We start from the raw sequence: 18,268 nt of genomic DNA, 5'->3' as shown, positions 1-18,268 counted from the left end.
AGCCTGAGTGAAGGCAGTGGTTCCCCATTAAATCCCTGGATTTGGACTGTAGCCTTGAGGTTGTGTTTCCTGCTCCTGGTGAAGTGGATGAGCTGGTACTTCTGTGGTGCAAACTCTGCCCCATGTCTCCTTGCCCATTCTTCACATTTCTGGTGGGCTTTCTCCAGTTGCCTGCAGTTTTCCTCTGTGGACATACTGTATGTGAGGATGTTGGAGTCATCCACAAACCCCATTGCTGAGGTGTTCCCTTCATGCAGTGTTGGGAGCAGGGTAGAGGCAAAGAAGAGGAAGAGGATTGGGGATAAGGTGGAGCCTTGGGGGATTCCTGTGTTCTGGGGCCTTGGCTGGTCCATGAACCCTCCTAGCCTCAGGCAGGTGGTCCTGTCTTGGAGGAATGATTGGATGAAGCCAACAATATGTCCTGGGAAGCCTTTTATTCTGATGTTGTGGAGCAGCCTCTGGTGGGAGACCTTGTCAAATGCACCTGAGATGTCAAGGCAGAGCATTGATGCAACTGCTCCAGGCCTAGTCTTCCAAATGGTTCTTACTTGTTCAGTAATAAGGTCCAATGCTGAGGTGGTAGACCTGCCAGGCCTAGCACCCATCTGTTCTTCTGGGAGGAGCTTTCTGTCTTCAGTCTCTTTGGACATCCTCTTGGCAACTATAGCTTCTAGGACCTTTGCAATTGTGTTGAGCAGGGCAATTGGTCTGTATGCTCCTGGCTTTGTGTAGTCTGGTTTCTGTGGTTTCCTGAGCACCACTGTGGTAGAGTGCTTAAAGGCTTTAGGGTGGTATGCCATCCTCAGGCATGCAGTGAAGAGTTTAGCTAGGATTGGGGCAAGTTGTTCCCTGCATTCTTTGAGCAGGAGGTTTGGTATTTGGTCAGGTCCTGGGGCCTTGTTGCTAGGCAGTTTTCTGAGGACTCCTTCTACCTCCTTTAGGTTGACCTCCACCTCCATCTGGAATTGGGGTGGCAGTTGTGTGTGTTGAATGTCACTTAGGTCTGCCTCCCTTGGGTTTGGGAAGAAGTGTTTTGCTAGGATTGCAGCCTTGCCCTCGTTGGTGTCTCCATTATGCTCTGTGTTAGCTAGGCTTGGGAAGTGTGGCAGTTGGTGCCCTTGGTTTGCTCCCTCTCTTGCCCATTTGGCCATTTTCCAGATCTTCTTAGGGTCCTCTGTAACCTCTTTCATTAGTCTTCTCCACGCTAGGTTTTGCTCTCTCCTCACAACCTTGCTCCTGGCATGTGATGCCTCAAGGTATTGTTTGTGGCTCCATTCTGTCTTGCTGTTCCTCCATTCTCTTCTCCTTCTCCTTGCTAGCTTTGTAGCATCCTTGCACTCCTGGGTCCACGCCATCTTTGCATAGCCTGATGGTCTGGCTGTTGGAACTGTCTCCTCTATAGTTCTCTGGATGGAGGATTGTATTCTGCAGGCTAGGGTGTCCAGGTGTTCTCTTGTGTCAAGTGGGAGTTGACTGAGTTGGTCAATGTCCTGGGCTATAAGGTCCTTGACTCTGGCCCAGTTGGCGGCTCTCCACTGCTTTCTCTGGCCTCTTCCTGTTGGCCCTTGGAGGTTGATGCAGAGGGTTGTCCTGAGAGGGATGTGGTCAGAGCTGTGTGTTTCCTCTGGGAGGGCTTTGCATTCCTGGATCAGGTTCTGGAGGGAGAGGCTGACAAAGACCAGGTCCAGTGTTTGGCAGCTGGCCATATGTCTTTCCCATGTAATTGTCCCTGGTTCTAGGGCCAGCTGCAGGTGGGCCTCTGCAGCTGTTGCAATGAGTTTGTCTGCCATATAGTGCTGGGTCTGGGTTGTGTTTCCCCCCCATTTTGGGTGGTGGAGGTTGAAGTCTCCTACTACTACATGGCTAGTAGTTGTGTCTTTTGGGGCTTTTGAGAGGGCTTCTTGGAGTGCAGGGATAGTCCCTTCTTGCCTGTGGCTTGTTGGCCCTGAGGGGTTGTAGCAATTGTGGATAGAGACAGTTCCTGCGGGTGTTTGGATTTGAATGGTTACCAAGTCACCTGTGTTGTGGAAGAGTGGTGTCCAGCTGTCCGTCCTGATCTTGTCTGATACCAGTAGTGCAACCCTTGGATTCTGTTGGGGTGGGAGGACTGCAAAGTATCCTTTCTTCGTCTTGGTCTTGCCATTTATAGTGTTTAGCCATGGTTCCTGCAGTGCTATTACTGTTGCCTCTTCTGCTGCTTGGCTGTTAAGGAGCAGAGTCTGGGTAGTGTTTGACCTGTTGACATTGTGTTGGTAGATTGTCAGGGTTTGGTTATTCATGGGACACCTGGGAGAGGAGCTCAATTGGGTCAATGTCCATGTCTTCTTGGGGGGTGCTTGTTTCCCCTTGGGTGTCCTCTTTCTCCTGTGTAGGGGGAAAGTGGAGCTTGCTTGCCTGCTTCCTGCCTGCCATTGCTGTTGCCGTGGTGCCCAGGGGCCTGCCCTTGTACCTGACATCCCTCTGTAGGGGCTCAGCTGGTGAGGCTTTCCTCTTGAGGATTGAGGGTTCTACGGCCTTGTCTTGTGTTGGGTCTGAGGCTGCCTCCCATTGTTTTTTGAACCACTCTGAGAATGCTCTTGCTTTGGCCTTTGCAGCTGCTTTGTAGCTGCATTGGAGGGAGTATGCCTTGTGGTCTCCTCTGCAGTTGCAGCATTTGACCTTCTTTTCCTTGCACTGGTCTGTCCTATGCTTCCCTGCACACTTCCCACATGTATCCTCTGTGGCCCTGCAATGGGTAGTAATGTGTCCAAAGCTGTTGCACTTTAGGCATTGCACTATCCTCTGCTGTGGGTGGTATGGTTCCACCACACACCACATTGAACCAATAGTAATGCCCCTCTTGCACATTTCTCTTGCAGTCTGCCTGTCCTGCACTGCCATTACTACTGAGGAGAAGTTGGTTTCTTCCCTTGCCCTCTGGTTCTTAAGCCAGAAGGCTTTACTGATCTTGAGTCCTTCTGGGAACCAGGTAAGGTTGTCCTGGTCCAGCTGGACCCAGCTATTCGCATCCTCTGGTTTCCAGGAGGTCCTGATGCTGTGTACAATCACCTGAGTGCTTGGCACTTCCACCTGGGCTCCTGGGTATGCAGCCTTGAGCCATGATTGGTCCTTTTCCAGCCTGCTTTTCTCTCCTTCTCTGTGGAGGATGACTTTGAGGTCTCCACTTGGGAGTTTTTGCACAGCCTTAAATTGCTGCACTCCGAGTTTCCTTCTGAGCTCTTCGTGGCTCATCTTCTTTGCTGTCTCCCTTTCTTCTTGGTTTCCCATCTTCACTGAGATGGTCATAGATGCCTGAGGCTGGGGCCTTGGCATTGTGTGTCCAATTTGGGCTGTTTGGGCCCATGTTTTTGGGGTGGCAGTGGTGGGTGTTGGGCGGCTCTGGAGGGTTTTCTGGATCGCTTGAAGAGTCTGGGACTCTTCCTGGCGGAGGGCGTGGTGGAGGAGGGCCTGTTGGGCCTGCTGGAGGAGGAGAAGGGTCGGGGAGGGGGAAAGGGTCGACTGGGAGTCGAGGTGGCTCTGGATCTGTTCGGTGAGTGTCTTTAGGTTCTTTTGGATGGTCAGTTTCAGAGTATCGGTGTTAGCAGTGGTTTTCTGGCCTTGCGGGCCAGAGGGAGGTGGTTGCGGGCGGGTTTGGGTCGCCTGGGAGTTGGAGACGCAACCTCCTTCTCCCGGGCTCCCTCCTCTGCTCGCGACGTCGCGGTGTCGGTCGGGGGGTGTTGTCGCGTGTTGGGAGGCCTCGAGGCCTCCCGCCGTCGTCGTCGTCGCCTGCTGGGGCGCGTTCATGTTTTTCCAAAAAATATATTATATTTAACATTTACCTTATACTTAATATTGTTGGAAAGTGCAGTCCAGTTGGACATTCTGAGAGACACTTTGGGACAGCATATTAGGTGACATAGGTCATGTGACGTTAGGTCACATGACTAAGCTGATGCCCCATCTCAGGAGTGAGATGCAACCTGTAACTAACTAACACAATCAACTCGGTTGGTTCCTACCTATCGCCTCTACTTCTACTGCGCTATACGCCTTACGATCCGACCTGCCGACCACATAACTCGACAGGTTATGAGCCCGGGTTTGCAGAGAGGCCCTAGGTAGAAAGAGTTAGCCTTCTCATCCTCAAAGTAACACCTGTTACCTCTTGTAGGACCTGCAGTATCGACAAGACAGAGAAGTAGGAAAAGAGCATAAGGGAGACTGGAGGCAGATCCCATCTGCACTGCCTAGAAGCTTTGGAAGATCCTGGTTGCAAACCAGAAGTTCCCAAAGGGCAGGTAAGACAGAGAAAAGCCTAGTGAGGCACACTCTGCTTTGAAAGAGAAGCACATCAAAGGAGTGTAAAGAGGAAAGGATAAGCCTTGGATTGCAGCACCCAAGTGGATAAGACTGGGCCCAAGCACCAAGTACTGCCAATACCTCAGAACTGGCCAGCAGTGCCCTTCTGAGAAGGTGGATCTTTTGGAGGTTCTCCACCTAAGAACCTAGCCAACTCCCCCAAGAGAGAAGAGTCCTTGGAAGCCTCAGCTGAGAGAGAAGAGTCTCAGCACACAGGAAAGGCAGAAATCCAGAAACTGCCTATCAGATTGAAAGAGCTTGTGTTTCTGGAGTTTGGATTTGTTTGTTTGATTTTGCAGAAATGGATTCAACAAATGAGTCTGACAAGAGGAGAACACCAATCTTGACAAGAGAAAACTGGAGACTATGGTTCAAGCTGCAGGAAAACATACTTGGAGGAAAGGGAATCTTCTGGACAATCTCAGACCTCAAGGGGACACCATCATCCTCTGAGTTGTCTGAGGCATCATCAAGCAAGGGAAAAGGCACTGCATTCTCAGAGTTCAGTGCAAACTGGAAGAAAGACAATGCAAGGGCAGTGCACATCTTGATTGAGAGCCTTGGGCAAGATGACCAAGATGAGGTTATGGATGAAACCAGAGCATATGACATTTGGACAAGGCTACACAAGAAATACAGCAAAGTCCAGCAAGCACATGCAATGGCTATTGTCCAAGAGTTTGTGACATTCAAGATGGAACCAGGAGATACAATCAGGAAATCATGGGTTCACCTTGGCAACCTTGGAAGAAGAATTGCAGAGATTGATCAGAGGGAGTCTCACTACAAGACACCTGAGACAAGAATCAAGCACCTGCTCTTTGCACTTCCAGCAGAATATAAGAGCACAAGGCAAGCCATCCAAGCCCAAAGGGACTTGGAACCTGAGGAAATCCTCCAACTCCTTGAGGCAGAGGAGTCGATGCAGCATGGGAGCCAGTCCCAAGAAACGGCAATGTTTGCCAAGGGCAGAGGCATACAGCACACAAGACTGAAATGCCACCTCTGTGGAGAGGAGCATTTTGGAGGTGTTGCCAAGTGTCCACACCTTGACAAAGCCAAGAGATTTGTCAACCTAAGACAAACAAGCAGGGTGGAGAAGAGAAGATCACCACCCAGAGAGAGCAACTTCAGGAGGAGATCATCACCAGACAAGGATGCACTGAAAGAAATGGTGAAGAAACTCAACCTGAAAGTCCAATCCCTTGAGAAGAGACAAAGCTCAAGGAAGTTTTCCAAGAAGGCATATGCTGCCCAAGAAGATACAGAGCCTTCTGCAGCATCTGAAGCATCTCAATCCCCATCAGAGGATGATGATGTTGATGAAGTTGCACACTCAACTGTTGAGGCAAAAGGCAAGTACATGCCATCCAAATGGCTGCTTGACTCTTGTGCCTCATCACACATGACTAACCAAGAATCACTTTTCAGGGAACTGAAACCTCTTCAGAGGAAAAAGTGGATCAAGGTTGGAGGTGGCTATCTAATAGCTACACATGTGGGAGATGCAGTAATGGGTGGAAGAAAAGGAAAACAGATTGTCCTCAAGAATGTTCTCTTAGTGCCTGGATTGGGAGTAAATCTTGTTTCTTGGAATCAGTTCAGCCAGCAGTATGGTGTTCAACCACCAAGTTTCACTCTTGTTTCATTGTCTGGGAAACCAGTTGTCCAGACAAAATTAATAGGAGGAGTACCATTCATTGAGGAGATTGATAACACATTGCAGGAGCTTGCAATGTCGTGTATTAATCAGAATCAAGAGAATTGTCGAGTTATGTGGTCGGCAGGTCGGATCGTAAGGCGTATAGCGCAGTAGAAGTAGAGGCGATAGGTAGGAACCAACCGAGTTGATTGTGTTAGTTAGTTACAGGTTGCATCTCACTCCTGAGATAGGGCATCAGCTTAGTCATGTGACCTAACGTCACATGACCTATGTCACCTGATATGCTGTCCCAAAGTGTCTCTCAGAATGTCCAACTGGACTGCACTTTCCAACACTCCCACTCAGGCCAGATGGTCTTCTGCCTGCTTTCTTGCACTCAAGTCCATCCCCAAGTTATGATGAGTCATCAGGTGCTGTGGTCACATGGTTGGAGCTGTGTACCCAATCCATCTTGGTTCAATTCCATGGCCTGGTATCGTGGTATGGGCGAGCCCAGAAGGTTATCCTCTCTGGGGGTTTTCCCTTACCATTTTGCTTTTCTTCCAGTCCTTTCTTCTGAGCCATATATGGATCACCAGACTCTGATTACTCATCAAGTGTGGCAAGCCACTTCTCCCATGGTGCAACTCCTGGGCTTGGTATTCCGGTCCATGTGGTTGAACACTCAACCTACATGGATTGGACTTTTGCTTCTCCAAGGTCCAGAGTTCAATCCACAGTTGGGGCATGAATCTTTTGCCTTTTATCAAGCAAGTTGGAGTTGTCTTACAAACTCCTGGAACTGTGGCCCATTCTTTGGTTTGGTTAGGCCATCAGCAACCATCTCTTTTGTTGGAACATATTCCACTGCAACCTTCCTTTGCCACCAGAGATGTCTGACATGGTTGTATGCAACATCAATATGTTTAGATCTCTCATGGGTGTGTGCATCTTTGACAAGGGTCAAAGCTGCCTGGTTGTCTCCCATAATTTGTACTGGCCTCAACTCTTTAACTGTGTCAGGATGGGCCTTTACAGTGGGTTGGAATGGGCATTCTCCCACTAACCCTGCACAGTCCATCTCTCTCAAGAGTGCTGCCAAGAATTGAGACTGCTTTGCACATGCATTCATAGCCATGTACTCAGCTTCCATTGTTGATGTTGCAACAGACTTTTGCTTCTTGCTCATCCAAGAAACTGGGGCTCCACAAAGGAAGAAGATGCTTCCAAGGATTGAGACTCTGTCTGCTTTGTCCATTGCATAGTCAGAGTCAGAATACCCAATCAGCTTTCCTCCATTTCTCCTGAACATCAATCCCAGGTCTTGGGATGATCTTAGGTACCTTGCCAGTTTCTTCAGAGCATGCATATGCCTCTTGGCTGGGTCTGAACTGTATGAGCTCAGTCTGCCAAGGGAGAAAGCAATGTCTGGTCTTGTCATAACCATGGGCCACATCCAGGTACCAGTTTGACTTTGGTACTCTGATCTGCTCCCTCTCTCATCATACAAGTCTGTTGGTTTCAGACTTTCATAACTGTCCATTGGTGAGAGAGTTGGGTTGGCCATTTCTCTGATCATTCCCAGCTTTGCAAGGTTCTCTTGGATGAAGTGTTCCTGATCAAGCTTTAATGTTCCAGCTTGTCTGTCCCTTGTCAACCTCATCCCAAGGATTTTCTCTGGTTCTCCAAGATCCTTGATCTTGAAGACCTTGCCAAGCTGTTCCTTAAACCAAAGCACATCCTTCAGCTTTGGTGCTGCAATTGGAATATCATCCACATGGGTCAGGATGAGAATGTTTCTCTCCTGGTGGATGAGGAGGCATGGGTCCACCTCTGATTGTGTGAACCCAATCTGTTTCAACTTTGAGACACAGAGTTTGTTCCAGTCTCTTGCTGCTTGCTTCAGTCCATACAGGCTTCTCAGGATTTGCAGGACCATGTTGGGTGGAATCTCAACCCCTGGAGGTGGAATCATGAAGATTTCTTCCTGAAGAGTACTCTCAGTGAATGCATTGTTCACATCCACTTGGTGAAGTTCCAAGTCCTTCTCACAAACCACAGCCATGAACACTCTTAGAGTGTCATGCCTGACTGTTGGTGCAAAGGTCTCTTGGAAGTCAACTCCAAACTTCTGAGAGAATCCTCTTGCAACCAGCCTTGCCTTGAATTTCTCAATGGCTCCACTGATTGATCTCTTCACATCAAACACCCACTTGGATGTAACAAGGTTTGCTCCTTTTGGGGGAACAACCTCTGTCCAGGTGTTGTTGCTTCCTAATGCAGTCAGTTCCTTTTGGACTGCATCTTCCCACATGTGTCCCCATTTGGGGTCCTGAATTGCCTCTTTGTAGGACTTTGGAATAGGCACCTCTTGTCTCTGTCCAGAGACTTGAGGAGCAATTGCTGCATAAGCAGATTCTTGAACCTCTGACAGGGCTTCCCAAATCCACCCCCAATCTTGGCCTTGGACTTGGCTGAGGAATGCTCTGTGGTGCTTGGCACTTGGCTCTTCCTCCTGTCCATGTTCTCTCTGTCTCTTCTGCAGAACTTGTCTTGTGACCATGCTGTGTGCCTTTGGCTCTGGGCCTGGTCCTTCATCTGAGACAGATCTCCTTCTCTTTTGGCCATGGGTCTGGTCTTGGTTCCCCTCCTGATCCCTGTGTCCTTGTGGGTCCTGCTGTGCAACAGTTGATCCTTTTGCTTTGGAATGCAGTCTCCCACTAGTGCCAGGGTTGGCTTGTCCATTGACTTCCTGGCTGGACTCAGGTGGTTCAGTGGTTCCACTTTTCTCCTGCTGGGGAAGTGGTTCCCCAGAGTTTTCTTCTTCTGGATCCTCCATCCTCTGGTACTCCTCCTTGTCCTTTGGTGGAGGTGGCAACTGTACAAAGAGTGTTTGGCTGGGACCTGCAGCTTTCTTGGCACTTGGTGCCTGAGGCTGAATCAACTCACCAGTTGATTCAGGATCTGGTCTTGGCACTGCAGGTGCAGCAGCTGCAGGTGGTGCAACTGCTGTTGGCTTCTTTGGAGGTCTGCCCACTGGGTTCCTGACAGGTGCACTGCTTGACTGATTGAGCTTGGGAACATTCAGCTCCATCTCTCCTCCTTTCTCATGCTCAAACCAAGTTGCAGTGCTGTGAGCTTTGATAGCTCTCATGTCAGGCTCCCAAAAGAGCCACATTTTGGCAGTATCTGGAACATACCCAATGAACACAGCATCTTTGCCTCTGTTCATCAGTTTGTCTGATCTCATCCCAGCTGGCTGGGACCTTGGATCCATGTAGACTACTGCTTTGCAACCCCAAACTCTGAAGTGTGACACAGAGGGTTGAATGCCTGAAAAGGCCTCCTCTGGTGACACTTTGAATCCATCAATTTCTGGGCCATTTGGAAGAGAATTTCTGACAACCATGCAGGCTGCCAAGGCTTCTGGCCAGAATTCAATGGGCATGTGGGCATCTTCTAACATTGCTCTCACATGATCTTCAGAGGTTTGGATTGACCTCTCAACTACTCCATTTTGGATGGAGTTGTATGCCTCAGTAGTGTGGAAGGAAATGCTATGTTCCTTCTCCCACTGCTTTAGCACAGCAAGAAGCTCTCTTGCTCCATCACTCTTTACAATCTGGAGGGGATTTCCCGATTGCAGCTCAGCTTTCACCTTCCAATCTCTTAGGATACTTGGTGCATCTTCTCTGGATTTCATTGGGAAAGCCCATTTCTTCCTTGAGAAGTTGTCAACAATCTCAAGCCACCATTTGTATCCTAGTCTTGAGACAGGCAAAGGGCCACAGACATCAACAGAAACAAGAGATAGCCTCTGGGGTTTTCTCTCAGTTTCTTTTCCTCTGTGCTTTTTCATCTTTGCCAAGGAACATACTCTGCATGGTTGATGTTCCTTTGGAATGGGAATCTGAGCCCTCAAGTCAGACACCTTGTGCAGGTTTCTGAGAAGACCCTCTCCAAAATGTGCAAGTCTCCTATGCCAAAGCTCCCACTGATCTTGGGATTTCTCCTGGGCTTCAAAGGCATAGGCTTCATTCTTGTTGGAAAGTGCAGTCCAGTTGGACATTCTGAGAGACACTTTGGGACAGCATATCAGGTGACATAGGTCATGTGACGTTAGGTCACATGACTAAGCTGATGCCCTATCTCAGGAGTGAGATGCAACCTGTAACTAACTAACACAATCAACTCGGTTGGTTCCTACCTATCGCCTCTACTTCTACTGCGCTATACGCCTTACGATCCGACCTGCCGACCACATAACTCGACAGGTTATGAGCCCGGGTTTGCAGAGAGGCCCTAGGTAGAAAGAGTTAGCCTTCTCATCCTCAAAGTAACACCTGTTACCTCTTGTAGGACCTGCAGTATCGACAAGACAGAGAAGTAGGAAAAGAGCATAAGGGAGACTGGAGGCAGATCCCATCTGCACTGCCTAGAAGCTTTGGAAGATCCTGGTTGCAAACCAGAAGTTCCCAAAGGGCAGGTAAGACAGAGAAAAGCCTAGTGAGGCACACTCTGCTTTGAAAGAGAAGCACATCAAAGGAGTGTAAAGAGGAAAGGATAAGCCTTGGATTGCAGCACCCAAGTGGATAAGACTGGGCCCAAGCACTAAGTACTGCCAATACCTCAGAACTGGCCAGTAGTGCCCTTCTGAGAAGGTGGATCTTTTGGAGGTTCTCCACCTAAGAACCTAGCCAACTCCCCCAAGAGAGAAGAGTCCTTGGAAGCCTCAGCTGAGAGAGAAGAGTCTCAGCACACAGGGAAGGCAGAAATCCAGAAACTGCCCATCAGATTAAAAGAGCTTGTGTTTCTGGAGTTTGGATTTGTTTGTTTGATTTTGCAGAAATGGATTCAACAAATGAGTCTGACAAGAGGAGAACACCAATCTTGACAAGAGAAAACTGGAGACTATGGTTCAAGCTGCAGGAAAACATACTTGGAGGAAAGGGAATCTTCTGGACAATCTCAGACCTCAAGGGGACACTATCATCCTCTGAGTTGTCTGAGGCATCATCAAGCAAGGGAAAAGGCACTGCATTCTCAGAGTTCAGTGCAAACTGGAAGAAAGACAATGCAAGGGCAGTGCACATCTTGATTGAGAGCCTTGGGCAAGATGACCAAGATGAGGTTATGGATGAAACCAGAGCATATGACATTTGGACAAGGCTGCACAAGAAATACAGCAAAGTCCAGCAAGCACATGCAATGGCTATTGTCCAAGAGTTTGTGACATTCAAGATGGAACCAGGAGATACAATCAGGAAATCATGGGTTCACCTTGGCAACCTTGGAAGAAGAATTGCAGAGATTGATCAGAGGGAGTCTCACTACAAGACACCTGAGACAAGAATCAAGCACCTGCTCTTTGCACTTCCAGCAGAATATAAGAGCACAAGGCAAGCCATCCAAGCCCAAAGGGACTTGGAACCTGAGGAAATCCTCCAACTCCTTGAGGCAGAGGAGTCAATGCAGCATAGGAGCCAGTCCCAAGAAACGGCAATGTTTGCCAAGGGCAGAGGCATACAGCACACAAGACTGAAATGCCACCTCTGTGGAGAGGAGCATTTTGGAGGTGTTGCCAAGTGTCCACACCTTGACAAAGCCAAGAGATTTGTCAACCCAAGACAAACAAGCAGGGTGGAGAAGAGAAGATCACCACCCAGAGAGAGCAACTTCAGGAGGAGATCATCACCAGACAAGGATGCACTGAAAGAAATGGTGAAGAAACTCAACCTGAAAGTACAATCCCTTGAGAAAAGCCAAAGATCAAGGAAGTTTTCCAAGAAGGCATATGCTGCCCAAGAAGATGCAGAACCTTCTGCAACAACTGATGCATCTCAATCCCCATCAGAGGATGATGATGTTGATGAAGTTGCACACCTCACAGCGGAAGCAAAAGGCAAGTCAAAACCATCTGAATGGCTTCTTGACTCCTGTGCTTCTTCCCACATGACTGACCAAGAATCACTTTTCAGAGAACTGAAACCTCTTCAGAGGAAAAAGTGGATTAAGGTTGGGGGTGGTTATCTGATAGCTACACATGTGGGAAATGCAGTGGTGGGTGGTCCAAAAGGAAAACTGATTGTACTCAAGAATGTTCTCTTTGTGCCTGGGTTGGGAGTAAATCTTGTTTCTTGGAGCCAGTTCAGCCAGCAGTATGGTGTTCAACCACCAAGTTTCACTCTTGTTTCATTGTCTGGGAAACCAGTTGTCCAGACAAAATTGATAGGAGGAGTACCATTCATTGAGGAGATTGATAACACATTGCAGGAGCTTGCAATGTCGTGTATTAATCAGAATCAAGAGAATGAAGCCTATGCCTTTGAAGCCCAGGAGAAATCCCAAGATCAGTGGGAGCTTTGGCATAGGAGACTTGCACATTTTGGAGAGGGTCTTCTCAGAAACCTGCACAAGGTGTCTGACTTGAGGGCTCAGATTCCCATTCCAAAGGAACATCAACCATGCAGAGTATGTTCCTTGGCAAAGATGAAAAAGCACAGAGGAAAAGAAACTGAGAGAAAACCCCAGAGGCTATCTCTTGTTTCTGTTGATGTCTGTGGCCCTTTGCCTGTCTCAAGACTAGGATACAAATGGTGGCTTGAGATTGTTGACAACTTCTCAAGGAAGAAATGGGCTTTCCCAATGAAATCCAGAGAAGATGCACCAAGTATCCTAAGAGATTGGAAGGTGAAAGCTGAGCTGCAATCGGGAAATCCCCTCCAGATTGTAAAGAGTGATGGAGCAAGAGAGCTTCTTGCTGTGCTAAAGCAGTGGGAGAAGGAACATGGCATTTCCTTCCACACTACTGAGGCATACAACTCCATCCAAAATGGAGTAGTTGAGAGGTCAATCCAAACCTCTGAAGATCATGTGAGAGCAATGTTAGAAGATGCCCACATGCCCATTGAATTCTGGCCAGAAGCCTTGGCAGCCTGCATGGTTGTCAGAAATTCTCTTCCAAATGGCCCAGAAATTGATGGATTCAAAGTGTCACCAGAGGAGGCCTTTTCAGGCATTCAACCCTCTGTGTCACACTTCAGAGTTTGGGGTTGCAAAGCAGTAGTCTACATGGATCCAAGGTCCCAGCCAGCTGGGATGAGATCAGACAAACTGATGAACAGAGGCAAAGATGCTGTGTTCATTGGGTATGTTCCAGATACTGCCAAAATGTGGCTCTTTTGGGAGCCTGACATGAGAGCTATCAAAGCTCACAGCACTGCAACTTGGTTTGAGCATGAGAAAGGAGGAGAGATGGAGCTGAATGTTCCCAAGCTCAATCAGTCAAGCAGTGCACCTGTCAGGAACCCAGTGGGCAGACCTCCAAAGAAGCCAACAGCAGGTGCACCACCTGCAGCTGCTGCACCTGCAGTGCCAAGACCAGATCCTGAATCAACTGGTGAGTTGATTCAGCCTCAGGCACCAAGTGCCAAGAAAGCTGCAGGTCCCAGCCAAACACTCTTTGTGCAGTTGCCACCTCCACCAAAGGACAAGGAGGAGTACCAGAGGATGGAGGATCCAGAAGAAGAAAACTCTGGGGAACCACTTCCCCAGCAGGAGAAAAGTGGAACCACTGAACCACCTGAGTCCAGCCAGGAAATCAATGGACAAGCCAGTCCTGGCACTAGTGGGAGACTGCATTCCAAAGCAAAAGGATCAACTGTTGCACAGCAGGACCCACAAGGACACAGGGATCAGGAGGGGAACCAAGACCAGACCCATGGCCAAAAGAGAAGGAGATCTGTCTCAGATGAAGGACCAGGCCCAGAGCCAAAGGCACACAGCATGGTCACAAGACAAGTTCTGCAGAAGAGACAGAGAGAACATGGACAGGAGGAAGAGCCAAGTGCCAAGCACCACAGAGCATTCCTCAGCCAAGTCCAAGGCCAAGATTGGGAGTGGATTTGGGAAGCCCTGTCAGAGGTTCAAGAATCTGCTTATGCAGCAATTGCTCCTCAAGTCTCAGGACTGAGACAAGAGGTGCCTATTCCAAAGTCCTACAAAGAGGCAATTCAGGACCCCAAATGGGGACACATGTGGGAAGATGCAGTCCAAAAGGAACTGACTGCATTGGGAAGCAACAACACCTGGACAGAGGTTGTTCCCCCGAAAGGAGCAAACCTTGTTACATCCAAGTGGGTGTTTGATGTGAAGAGATCAATCAGTGGAGCCATTGAGAAATTCAAGGCAAGGCTGGTTGCAAGAGGATTCTCTCAGAAGTTTGGAGTTGACTTCCAAGAGACCTTTGCACCAACAGTCAGGCATGACACTCTGAGAGTGTTCATGGCTGTGGTTTGTGAGAAGGACTTGGAACTTCACCAAGTGGATGTGAACAATGCATTCACTGAGAGTACTCTTCAGGAAGAAATCTTCATGATTCCACCTCCAGGAGTTAAGATTCCACCTAACATGGTCCTGCAAATCCTGAGAAGCCTGTATGGACTGAAGCAAGCAGCAAGAGACTGGAACAAACTCTGTGTCTCAAAGTTGAAACAGATTGGGTTCACACAATCAGAGGTGGACCCATGCCTCCTCATCCACCAGGAGAGAAACATTCTCATCCTGACCCATGTGGATGATATCCCAATTGCAGCACCAAAGCTGAAGGATGTGCTTTGGTTTAAGGAACAGCTTGGCAAGGTCTTCAAGATCAAGGATCTTGGAGAACCAGAGAAAATCCTTGGGATGAGGTTGACAAGAGACAGACAAGCTGGAACATTAAAGCTTGATCAAGAACACTTCATCCAAGAGAACCTTGCAAAGCTGGGAATGATCAGAGAAATGGCCAACCCAACTCTCTCACCAATGGACAGTTATGAAAGTCTGAAACCAACAGACTTGTATGATGAGAGAGGGAGCAGATCAGAGTACCAAAGTCAAACTGGTACCTGGATGTGGCCCATGGTTATGACAAGACCAGACATTGCTTTCTCCCTTGGCAGACTGAGCTCATACAGTTCAGACCCAGCCAAGAGGCATATGCATGCTCTGAAGAAACTGGCAAGGTACCTAAGATCATCCCAAGACCTGGGATTGATGTTCAGGAGAAATGGAGGAAAGCTGATTGGGTATTCTGACTCTGACTATGCAATGGACAAAGCAGACAGAGTCTCAATCCTTGGAAGCATCTTCTTCCTTTGTGGAGCCCCAGTTTCTTGGATGAGCAAGAAGCAAAAGTCTGTTGCAACATCAACAATGGAAGCTGAGTACATGGCTATGAATGCATGTGCAAAGCAGTCTCAATTCTTGGCAGCACTCTTGAGAGAGATGGACTGTGCAGGGTTAGTGGGAGAATGCCCATTCCAACCCACTGTAAAGGCCCATCCTGACACAGTTAAAGAGTTGAGGCCAGTACAAATTATGGGAGACAACCAGGCAGCTTTGACCCTTGTCAAAGATGCACACACCCATGAGAGATCTAAACATATTGATGTTGCATACAACCATGTCAGACATCTCTGGTGGCAAAGGAAGGTTGCAGTGGAATATGTTCCAACAAAAGAGATGGTTGCTGATGGCCTAACCAAACCAAAGAATGGGCCACAGTTCCAGGAGTTTGTAAGACAACTCCAACTTGCTTGATAAAAGGCAAAAGATTCATGCCCCAACTGTGGATTGAACTCTGGACCTTGGAGAAGCAAAAGTCCAATCCATGTAGGTTGAGTGTTCAACCACATGGACCGGAATACCAAGCCCAGGAGTTGCACCATGGGAGAAGTGGCTTGCCACACTTGATGAGTAATCAGAGTCTGGTGATCCATATATGGCTCAGAAGAAAGGACTGGAAGAAAAGCAAAATGGTAAGGGGAAACCCCCAGAGAGGATAACCTTCTGGGCTCGCCTATACCACGATACCAGGCCATGGAATTGAACCAAGATAGATTGGGTACACAGCTCCAACCATGTGACCACAGCACCCAATGACTCATCATAACTTGGGGATGGATTTGAATGCAAGAAAGCAGGCAGAAGACCATCTGGCCTGAGTGGGAGTGTTGGAAAGTGCAGTCCAGTTGGACATTCTGAGAGACACTTTGGGACAGCATATTAGGTGACATAGGTCATGTGACGTTAGGTCACATGACTAAGCTGATGCCCCATCTCAGGAGTGAGATGCAACCTGTAACTAACTAACACAATCAACTCGGTTGGTTCCTACCTATCGCCTCTACTTCTACTGCGCTATACGCCTTACGATCCGACCTGCCGACCACATAACTCGACAAATATAGCTATTAAATAATTCTAAGTTATATATAAATAGCTATATATAGATATAGTAGTATATTAGCTACGTGTTACGTCCTGCCGGTCCGCTGGCAGCCTAACCCTAATCTGATATGGGGGTGGCCTAGGGAGTGTCGATCCTCGCAATGTCCTCGTGGTATATCAGAGAAGGTCCTGAAAGGTTTGTAACATAACCCCAAGAGAGTTGTATTGAGTTGAGCACGAAGCTCCTATCCTACGGTAAAGAGCGTCGTCTATATAGCACCTAGTCTCCTGCATGCTCACCTTGATCACTGTGACCACCGTGATCAGTGATCGCTGATCGCTCTGCTGCTCAGTGATCACTCACGTGATCCTCAAACTGATCGCAGCCACTCTGCCTGATCAGTTCTTGGCTGTGTCGTCCAATCAAACCGTAACACCATCCCCTCCTTAGTCAGCTTCGTCCCGAAGCTTAACCTCGTCCTTCCTCTTGTTTCCCTCGTTTCTCAAGAATGTCTTCCCCGTCACCCTATACTTCCGCAAGTCGTCTTCGTCGTGTTGCCCTCGCAAAAGAAGTTGCTGCGAACGGTGTTGAGATGGCTCCCTGCACTCGCTGTCAGACCGCTCGTTCCTCTGCTGGCGAACCCGCACCTCGCTGTATCGTGGGTCCCCGTTCTGGGAAATGCTCCGAGTGCATTCGCAAAGGTTGCAAGTGTGACGTGAAGATTTCCGCCCCCCAGTGGGAGAGTCTTCGGGACACTCGCGATAAGCTCCGTCGCGACATCGAGCAGATTGAAGAGGAGGAGATAAAGCTCAAGATGAAGAAGGTGCAGCTCCGCAAACGCCTTCGCCTTCTCGAACGTCGCACCGACGATGCGATCGGTCAAGAGCTGGATGGTCTCGAGGAGGCAGAGGCCGCTGAGCAGGCCGCCCTCCTGGAATTCGAATCCGGCGTTGAGGCATCTTCTTCGTCTGCTTCCGCCCCCGAGGCTAGCCTTGAAATGCCTCCCCTGTGGTGGAACCTCATGTCTCCTGGTCTCCAAGGCTTTGTTCCCTTTGACGATTTGTCTTTTTCCGAGTAAGTTTTTCCCCTCGTTCGTTTCGCGGTTTTCCGTGTCGTGCTGATCTCTTTTCTCTCTAGGCTACTGAACCAAGAGACCGCGGTTCAATGAGCCTCTTCGGGGTTGTCCCTCCGAACTAGTCAGATTTCGAGGAGTCCTCCTCGCATTCCCGGTATGCTGTTGTCCGAGCCATGGTGTTCATCTCACGGCTGACCTTGTTTTTCTTTCTGCAGTTCCGCGCGTAGTGGCCTTCCTCGCCACACTCGTAGCAGGTGAAGCCTTTGCTCTTCAGCTTCCTTCCTCGCGTACGTTCGGTAGCATCCAACTCCATCGGATCTCCGTAATCAGGGTCCTGGCTTCTGGCCTTGAAGCTCCCTCTTCCGCCTCGTGCGGGTCTCTGGTATCCAGGCTGTACGAATCGGTCGTATTTCAGCTCCTGGAGTCTCTCGTCGATTTCCTTCGCTGCTTTGATCATTGCACCAAGCGTGGTCATGCTGGAGTTTCGGGATAACTCGGCCTTGACTGAGTCCTTCAGTCCCAGGTAAAACTGCGAACGATAGGCAGCGTCGTTCCACTCGAGATCGGCCTGATATCCTTGGAATTCTGACGCATAGGCGGCGACAGAAGTGGTTTGTCGGAGTTGTCGGATATGGCGATCGGCGTGTGCCTCCTCGTTGGGTATCCCGTATAGATCATTAAGTTTTTCTTCGAACTTATCGTAGCTGTGGAAGATTCTTCTGGTTTCCGTTTCTGGTTCATCATCTGAATTCTGGCAGACCAGCCAGTCCTTCAGGTATGCTCGGAATCCTCTGGCGGCTCTTCCTCGTAGGAAGGATGCGGCATACAAGACCTTGTCGGCCTCGCTATGAAACTGGTGCGCGTTGAAGTGGAGGTACAGCTGAACCTGCAGCTGGAAGCTCTCCAACTTCTCCTTAGTCCCGTCGAACGTCTCCGGCGTGGATATCTTAGGTGCGTGGGTTGACTCGTATGAGCCCGCTGTGCTCATAGTGGGAGTCGA

Source organism: Cercospora kikuchii, assembly GCF_019650295.1.
Source record: "Cercospora kikuchii DNA, contig_00006, whole genome shotgun sequence".
Classification (NCBI taxonomy): Eukaryota; Fungi; Ascomycota; class Dothideomycetes; order Mycosphaerellales; family Mycosphaerellaceae; genus Cercospora; species Cercospora kikuchii.
This window is presented reverse-complemented; position numbering follows the sequence as displayed.